At 31.7% G+C, this 10,517-nt stretch overlaps 1 protein-coding gene across 1 annotated transcript in view; it reads right to left on the minus strand.

Moving 5' to 3' along the window:
- LOC127707343 (transient receptor potential cation channel subfamily M member 2-like) overlaps positions 1-2,402 on the minus strand; it is a 48,416-nt gene extending 46,014 nt beyond the window's left edge. The window contains exon 1 of the mRNA XM_052211857.1: positions 2,290-2,402. The gene's annotated coding sequence lies outside the window, so the exon portion shown is untranslated. The remainder of the gene's footprint in view (positions 1-2,289) is intronic.
- Positions 2,403-10,517: the final 8,115 nt, after the last annotated feature.

The raw sequence follows: 10,517 nt of genomic DNA on the forward strand, positions 1-10,517 counted from the left end.
TACAACAAATTACAATACGATAATTCGTTTTAAATGTAGGTAAATTAATATCACTTTGCTTTCATGTAACCATGGTACACTCGGGCATACTTTGGTTCTGTATTATATATAATTTCCCTTTAACCGCTTTTTTCATTCCGGTTTTGAATAGATATTTTTTATCTGACCTACAATAATTCCTCTGATTTATTTTATAATTGTGTTACTCCGCTGATGGAAATAGGTGGGCGTGTTTACTAACAAACACTATACTTGTCCTTGTCACGGCTTTTGTCATTTTGTGTTGATCCTTAGTCTCTTTAAATGCATTCAAAACTTTTTTAGATTATTTATTTAATCTTGTATAAAGACTTGTTTATTGATGAGACCTATATATTAAACTTAAAATACCTTTAAATTTTTCATTGAAGTGTAATTATTTCATTGACCATGATTTTAAAGACACAAATGTGTTATACTAACATTTAACCTTTCCTTTAACATGATTCGGAAATTACCTGCACTGATATGTAAGGTATATTATGTATAAAAGAAAACACAAGATAAATGCAGGGATGCACCACTATTCATTAAATTGAGTTCATTAAGATCCACACAAAATAGTAATATCCTGAAATATCATCAAAACTAATTCTATATGTTTTAAATTGTGTTTTAACTAAACATGTTCCGTACTATTTGAATGTAAGTGGTAGTTATTTAATAATTAAAGTACTAGTTTTCAATATTCATTTGAAAAATATGAAATTGTTTTTGATTATTAAACGAAAAATAAGCGGCAAATGTGGTTCTTTTGAATGCTATATTTTAAGCATTTCATAATAAAATCTAGCACTTAAACTGTCTAAGATGTATTCGTCAATACAAATATGGATTTGATAAATATCACCTCGCCCATTGGTCAGTACGCCACATGCAGGTAACGTTTTTTGTTAATGTCATTTGAGCGAGAATACTACTTCAATGTTGTTGGATTAATGTAGGCGTATCAGAGAGTTGCAACGGATAGTTGGGTCAGATATACCTACATGTTTCGCATGACTGACTGATTAAAGTAGACATATTAAATGATTGTTTGATTGTTGGTTGTTTAACGCCCAATGGTTCTTAATTTTCATACGTTCAGTGGCCAATGTCGTGCATGTTCATGAAGAGAAAAAAAAAATAACAATTAATGCAATAACGTGCAGCGACGGTTACCTTTTTTCTGCAATAACCGAAGAACATCAATGGATGACCATATTTCTATGCTCCAGTCGACCGAACAGGAAAGAAATATTCGAATACAATTAAGACTACAGAAGTTTACAAAAAACAGTAAAATAGCAAAATTACCGAATCCAAAATGGAAAGTCTTTTATCAATTGGCAAAATCAAAAGCTCAAAAGAATGGAAAACAACTGTCATATTCCTGTCTTGGTACAGGCATTTCCCTAATAGAAAATGATGGATTAAACCTGGTTTTATAGCTAGCTTAACCTCTCACTTGCATGACAGTCAATACGTCAATCTCATAAATCGATATAGTAAATACAAAGCAAGGTAACAAAAAAAAAACCCAAAAAAAAAAACAAAAACAAAAACTGAGTGAATCTCATGAAAAAAATAAATGAAGGAGCATAGGCGTCTCCTGTCAAGCATGCATCAACCACGATGAGTAAAACAAAAGACACATATATGCTATTTCCCGTTTGTGCTAAACTAACAAAAAGCGGTCATTTTAATCGTTTCATTTTAATAGTATCAATTAAAATTTAAAAACTATTATTTGTCTCCTTTTCTCGTTAACGTTATAGTTATAACAAACCCGATTTAATTCAGGTCATACTACATTAGCTTTATTTGACAAAAACTGTTCGGAATTTAGGGTCCTCAATAGTCTTCCACTTCCTACTTCGTTATTTATTTCATTCGAGCGTCACTTTTTTATATCGGCAGATAGAAAGGGAAAGCACTGTTCAAAATAAGGTAAATTTACGATGAAGAGTTATATTTGTGAAAAGTAATATAAGTCGTACCTAACACAATACACTCATAGGTTATCATGATGAATTTTTTTCTGACTTTTTTTATCTCAAAATACCGAATACAAAAAAAAAAGAATTAGTAAACTAATATTCATATAATGAATGTTATGAATACATACAAATCTTTACGACGTGTGTCAGTTTCAATCTGTTATTCCTTTTCCACTAAGCAATATTTGATCATCTAGAAAAAAGTTTGCATTTTCCTACAAAAATGACTCGTATGCCAACAAGTCCTTCAGTATTGCATAACTATACTTACTAATACTTTGATTTGGATAATATAATGTATTCCATAAATAATATAACGAAAAGTAACATGCATAATGTCAATAAAAAAAACCCAAACAAATCGTATCCTAACAGTTATTCAACGAAAATATAGTCAAGTAAATAAATATAATTTAAATTCCATATTATTGTGTACAATTAGACGTAAATTTTAGGACTTAAAAACACTACAATTATATGTTTAAAATGAATTCTATACCCCATTATATTGGAAGTCGATAGAATAGAAATACACACGTAGTTAAAACCAATTTTGTAACGTTTAAATAGAATAGAAAGAAAAGAAGATGTTTATTTTGATTTGACTTCAAATTAATCGTTTAAAAAAAGATCGGTGGTGAAGGTTAAAAGTTCATCAAACTACGGGAGACAGCTGTCAAATGCTAGCTGCATCTGAGTACGGTAATGTTTAACATATAGAATAGGATTAAACAGAATTAAAAAAAGTGAATAGTCAACGAGTTATATTGTTTGAAAAGGTGGAATTACTATATACTTATATATTGTCAGTAAAAAAGTATAAAATTCAAAACGTCGATCAGTTTTTAAAAACCCAAAACAAAATCACTTATGTGCCCTAGAATTAATGCTAATACGCTTATAAAGTAACAAGAACGTTAAATCGACCAGACTAAATATTTACACAGTATGTCTCTAAATAAGTTAGCTATATACAAGTAATCATGTACTTAACCAAGTTTATTAAAATTTCTATTTATCTATTACAATTTTTATCATAGACGCAAAAAATAAAAGGTAAAAATCGTCAATAAAGGGCAATAACTCCTACTATAAGATGTCGACGGAAACTTACTTTATATTGCCTGAAATGTTGATTTAGCCATGATGATAATTTTTGATTATTCAAGTTTCTATCTATCTATTTTAATTTTTAAGATATAAGGTAAAAACGCAAAATATTGGCAAAAATTGTCATAAAAGGGCAATTACTCTAATAAGGAGTCGTCTGACGATTTCGACTATGCATTCTTATTCGTAGATCTTGTCTTGCTGATCATCTTTGAACTTAAAGTTTATCTCCATCTATTATAGTTTGCAAGATAAAATGCAAAAATGAAAAAAATGAAACAATTTGCCTGTAACGGCAATAACTCCTATAAGATGTCGCCTGAAAGTTTTGACGTCATTGAACAATTAGTAGAGCTCAACATTCTGAATATTTTTGTTCAGGTCAGATTTCCCCTTTTTATAACGGTTTTCAAAATAATAGACAAAACTTGCATTTTACTCCTATGTTCTATTTTAGCCATGTCGGCCATCTTGGTTGGCAAGCGGGGTCATCAGACATATCTTTTAAACAAGATGCCCAAATGATTATTGTGTCTAAGTTTGGTTAAATTTGGTCCTGTAGTTTCAGAGAAGATTTTTGTAAAAGTTAACGATCGACGACGGACGCAAAGTGATGAGAAAAACTCACTTGGCCCTTTGGGCCAGGTAAGCTAAAAAGATAATGTCCATGACGGAAGGTTCAGGGCCAAATAACCTCCATGGAAATGGTAAATGTCAATGCTTGTAAAACAGAATACATGTACCAAAGACCATTGCCTTATCAGAAGTAGTTCCCTTTAATTACTTGTAAAACATGCAAAGGTTTTAAAGTCAATCAATACAATATTGATAGGTATGGGGCAATATAATCTCAATGAAAATAATCTTGCAAATGTTCAAACAACTGCATAATATTGACTTCATATATATCAGTGTTTATCTTAATCTAATCTAATCACAAATTTCACATTTGACATGTCAACTAAGGACACGTTTCAAAGTCAATATGCCATGACAATTGGGGGCTAAATAATATCCATGAAAATGCGATGAGCAAATGCTAATACAACTGTATACAGAATTCCATTTACAAACCACAAGTGGTTCCCAAAAAATAGACCTAATCACAAACTATTACATGTAAACTTCTGAAAAGTTTCAAAATATGTTAACCACGACTAAAAGAAAGGGCTAAATAAAACTCCATGGCAATAAGTTGTGCCGATTATGATACAACTGCATACCGAATATCATAGATCTATCTCTAGCGGTTCATATCGACTGGTCTAACCACACTAATACTAAATTGACGACGCCACTGACGGAAAGTGTACGATAAGTCTCGCATTTTGGCCCCTTTGAAGTTAACAAAAGACGACGAGTTTTGACAATAGGTAACTGAAAACTTTGAATCAGGCCAGCAATAAATCAAATTCAAATATTTGCCCTTCGCTTAAAAAATTACATATCAAAATCATAGTAGCGAACAATAACTCTAAAGCCATTTTATTTTATATTACGATACATATAATTTGGCTTTTAAATAATTGGCTTTTGATAAAAATGCAATTAGCAACCAGTCTACAATTATATAATCCAAAACAATCAACAAGGGGGTCATCGGATTTGATTTTAACTTAGTGCCCATTAAAAAAAGTAAAATATATGCCATTTGCTTCCCATGCCTTTAACATGTTTAAGGAGATGTTATATTTTGCCATTTGATGAAGGACTTTCCGTTTTGAATTTTCCTTGGAGTTGGGTATTTTTGTTATTTTACTTTTTATATCTATAAAATAGTTAAATTATCAATAATAAAGTAGGGTACTAACCAAGCCCACAAGTGTGGGAAATTGCTATGATTGCTTTTGAGAGTTTTTCTTTTTTTTATAAAAAATATTCTTCTTAATTAATCGGTAACCGAGAGTCTGCTTCTTGCCCCGCTATTATCGCTATTTCTTTTGTCGTCCCGAACATGCATGCAATATTTGCGACTGGACGTTAAGCAAATATCAATCATCAATTAAACTTACATCAATCACAGACATGTTTTTTTCAACATGTATTTTTTTTAAAAACCATACATTTGTAGCAGGAACAATTCTGCTGGGGATTCGGAGATGCGGATCACAGCTAATACTAGCGTATTGACTGATTGACGATTAATGCCAAATGTAATAACGCTTAAATAATCTAAAGTCAATGAAACAAAAACAGTATATAGAAATATAATTTAATTCTTAAATACAATTTTCATAATATCAAAATCCAATTTAATCGAAATTGAGCAGTACATGGTATTATAGGTATGTGGCAGATGCACGAACCTTCATGTTGAAAAACTCGGCCTTCCTCAAGAAATTTGACAAGGTTAGCTGAATAATATTTATATAAATGTCAAAGTTTCTAACTGTTAGTCATCAACATCTTTACACTTTTAAAAATAAGAAAAAAATATTTCTGAAAATTAATAAATAGATATAAGATGTGGTATGAGTTCCAATGAGACAATTCTCCATCCAAGTCAAAAGTTATAAAAGTAAACCATTATAGGTCACAGTACGGTCTTCAACACGGAGCCTAGGCTCACACCGAACAGTAAGCTATAAAGGGCGCCCAAAATTACTCGTGTAAAACCATTCAAACGGGAAAACCAACGGTCTAATCTATATAAAAAACGAGAAACACTTATGAACCACATCAACAAACGACAACTACTGAACATCAGATTCCTGACTTAGGACAGGTGCAAACAAATGCAGCGGGTTTAAACGTTTTAATGGTACCAAACCTTCACCCTTTTTCTGAAACAATAGTGTAACATCACAACATAGAAAGACACACTATAAAATATCAACTGAAATAGCTTAACTCAATCAAAGGACATATTAACACCATTGAACATACACTGAACAAATAAATTTGACCTATGATACAATGTAAATACAAAAATAAACTAAGGGAAGAATAATAAAAGTAACATGTTATATCGGTATGAAATGTTAAACAATTAAAGAAAAACAATCCGCTCGAACAAAAATATCAGTCGTTTGCAATAACTTTAAACACAGGTAAATGAAAATAATTTTGTTGTTAGATATACGTATACAGTACCAACAAAGAAAGGAAATATTTTTACAAAATAAATAATTTTGATGTTCATAGTACGACGTGAAAATTTATAGTAATACCAAACACTTATAAAAGCTGGTATATAGACCAGATATAACCCTGAATAACATCAAATAACAAAAAAGCAATACCATTAGTATCAACAGAACAAATAAACAAGAAAGTACGATTTGAGAGTACTCGCAGTTACTGACAGCTAGTTAAAAGTCAAAACAATTAATAATAAAAAATCATGCATCAGAGACTGAAATCAACTAAAACACATCCCAGGGATTTAGTATTTTAACGTCATGGACAGTTAAAGAAGACATGACTAGTGCAATGCCAAAAATTATAAATACCATTCAATTTAACACAATTGTAACGATTAAACATTAAATGACATATTTATCAACCAATATGAAATTTGGAGGGGAACTAATACCTATACTTCCACATTCCTCTCCCTAAGACAATCGATAAAATGTATATCAAAATAATTTAACCTTTACAGGCTTATCAAAATAAAATATTACGCAACAGATAACCCGCATAAAATGTAAATGTTTAGCATAATAAATAATTGGTTACAACAATTAACATGAAAAATGAAAATAAGTCAATGTGTAGAACAAAATTAGGATAAGTGTTTGAAAAAAGAACCAATTGCCATTGAAACCCTGGTCTTTTTTTTTCAAATGTTCTTTGTTAATTGAATCTTTTTACCTATAACCTGCCTCAATATTAGGCCTATTTATTGTTGCTATTGGTATTATCATGACATATGTACGATAGCAGTAGTCATGTTCTTGTTGTCATAAACTAACCATGTTACAATTATAATTGTCCATCTTGAAATGTTTTGTTTATTGCGAGTCTTTACCAAAACAATATACAATGTTACCTGAAGTTACCATTGTGACATAGATTTGTTCAATTCCCAAGGGCCAAGGACAAGTTAAAAGACGAAGTAGAAAAGTACATGTGAGTAGTCAATAAAGATATGTTTTTGAACGTCAGTATTATATTTGTATCTTATAGATTTGAATGAATGAACGATGAGTCATACATTTAAAAGGTATTATATTTTGTGAACCCCTCTAATCATCTTCCACATAGCTTAATATCGTGGATAATAAGTTTTATTTTTTAAATGATTTCAAATTTACAATTAATCTATTCAGTATAATGTGTTCTTGCATATATTAGTCATGATAATTTAACGCATCACTAGAGGATTAATAATTACTGAGATTTTGATGTTTGAAATTGGTATCGTCACATTTGGCATGCTATTGATCCTAGTTTGCAGTTGTTCGTCTGTGTCCTTATAAAGAGCACAAAAATTTCGACAGAAAGATTTATATTTCGCTTAGATAAATAAGATGCAAAAAGGCAAACCTACGTATTTTTTGAGATTCTTTTTCGTTTTGTCTTTGTATCACAATAATCTGGCCAGAAGTGACTGTGCATTTGTGTTTAGGTCCCTGTACTGACCCATCGTGACTGTGTATTGATGTTTAGGTCCATGCACTGACCCATTGTGACTGTGTATTGATGTTAAGGTCCCTTTACTGACCCATCGTAACAGTATAATGATGTTAAGGTCCCTGTATTGACTCATCTTGACTTTGAATTAATGTTAAGGTCCATGTTCTGACTCACCGTGACTATGTAATGATGTTTAGGTCCCTGAACTGACTCATCGTGACTGTATATATATCGTAATGTCCCTGTACTGACCCTGCGTGACTGTATTGATGTTTAAATCCCTGTTCTGAGTCATCGTGTCTGTGTATTGATTTTTAGATCCCTGTTCTGATTCATTGTGACTGTGTTATAATGTTTAGGTCCCTGTACTGAATCATCGTGACTGTAATGATGTTTAGGTTCCTGTACTTTCCTGGCGTAATTATATATTAATGTTTAGGTCCCTGTTCTGACTCATCGTGACTGTGTTATGATGTTTCAGTCCCTGTTCTAATCCATAGTGACTGTGTAATGATGTTTAGGTCCCTGTACTGACCCATCGTGACTGTCTATTGATGTTTAGGTCCATGCACTGACCCATCGTGACTGTGTTTTGATGTTAAAGTCCCTTTACTGAGCCCTCGTGACTGTATAATGATGTTAAGGTCCCTGTACTGACTCATCGTGACTTTGAATTGATGTTAAGGTCAATGTTCTGACTCACCATGACAGTGTTATGATGTTTCAGTCCCTGTTTTAATTCATAGTGACTGTGTAATGATGTTTAGGTCCCTGTACTGACTCATCGTAACTGTGTAATTATGGTTATGTCCCTGTACTGACCCAGCTTGACTGTATTGATGTTAAGGTCCCTTTTCTGACTCATCGTGACTGTCCTTTGATGTTTATGTCCCTGTACTGACCCATCGTGACTGTATTGATGTTTATGTTCCTGTTCTGAACCATCGTGACTGTGTATTGATGTGTTTGGTGTAACACCACTAATTCGGGCCCGGACAGAAATCACATACCAGAAAGTAGTACATATTTACACAAAACAGTTCCTACGCATGGGTGTAACTTTCAAACTACGTAGAATATTTTGTCAATTTTGGTATCAAATGAAAGCTGAATGACTGGTGATCGTTGTAGAACATGTTTTTACCTATAAGTTTGAATATTAAAAAAAAAGGCATGAAAAGGAGGGTACATTTTGTCTGTAATTCAGATCTGAAGTACCTGTTTTGTTGGTACATCCGAAGTTCCGGGAACCAGTTCTCTCTTATATGCCATTAAAGGTATGTTGATTTTTTCAGTACAATATACCAAAAGGTGTTTCTTTGACATGCAATGATTATCACTTTCTTTGAAATTAAGACAAAAAAGCTGTGCCTGCTTGAAATTGAGTAATTTAACAAGAAAGCAACGGGGCCATGCATTAGCGGTGTACTTCCTATTACAGAGAATCACCAGAAATTCAATGTTTAGAAGTTGTACCCATTTCTATGATAATTGGTCATATTTGATGTCAGTTACCATGTTTAATCAACTTTTTTGGATTAACAATTCTGTTTATGGGAAATTTCAGCTCTTAATTGCCATTATAAGGTATTTTAGCCTTTTTTGGTCATACAACACGCATGCAGTTAAGACTTGACCTGAAGTTCTAACTTTTGATTTATTTTGGGTTGAAATCAATGAAACATGTATACTTTGACTTGTCTATTGTAAAAAAATAGCTCTTGGTCAAATTTTTCTATGATTTTTCAAGTTTTATTGGTTTTCTTATGGTAGTTCTTTACAATTTCTGCAATTGGTATATACTCATATAAAAATTCCAAAATCTCACTTTATATGCAATTTTGAACCAGTTTAGTAAGTTATCCAGCTGAGGGTTATATAAATTGCTCTTAATAATCTATTCTTTACCAAAGAAGTATGGTTTATTCCAAAAATGTCCCTTTTCCAATTTGAAGAAAAAAAGGGAGGACAATATTCTCAATTATGTCTCAGGTTTGGAATAATATATTTTTATTTAATGAACAATCTCTGATAAACATATGACTATTGGTAAGAAGATTGTTTTCCTAGTAGAAATTAAAAATGTGAAACAATTCAATAGAGAAAATTAATGGCCCAATCTATAACAAACCATTTACGAGAAAAAAAAGAAGACATGAACCAACTAAAGGCTACTGACTTGGGACAGACACACAACGAATGTGACGGGGTTTAACATATTTGTAAGCGCTCAACACTCCCCTAACCTTAGACAGTGATGTTACAACACAACATAAGAACAAACTGCAAAATCAATTGCAATGGGCCTAACTCATAATCGACACGAGACACAAAGCTAACTGACAAACATACTTTTCCAAACTGAAAGTCTTAAGAAACCTAATGACATATCTATTTCAAATAAAAATTTTAAATACAGTTATTTTAAATTTAATTATTTGTGTTTATGTAAATCATTGTGTAGTAACACATGATTTTGTTTACCTGCATAGTTCTTTGTAAGCTTTTATGTAATATTCCAATAAAATAGTATTGAAACGAAGCCGGGATACTGTCTATGGACCCTTAACAGGACTTTGTATCTATTAGATAACCCCCAACAACTTTTCTTTTAGTCTAAATCTAGGGTAGGGTTTGGCCTATGCTTTCGCTCTAGGACTTTATAAATAATTATATATGACTATCTTTATAATATTTAAAAGTTTTATTAGGTATAATATTTACCGGTTTATGCCACCAGTTTATAAATGGTATAAACCTGTGTATTCAAGGTTTCTTCTTTTAAACTGAGTTTTACTGTGCGTATTG

Source organism: Mytilus californianus, unplaced genomic scaffold, assembly GCF_021869535.1.
Source record: "Mytilus californianus isolate M0D057914Y unplaced genomic scaffold, xbMytCali1.0.p SCAF_66, whole genome shotgun sequence".
Taxonomy (NCBI): Eukaryota; Metazoa; Mollusca; class Bivalvia; order Mytilida; family Mytilidae; genus Mytilus; species Mytilus californianus.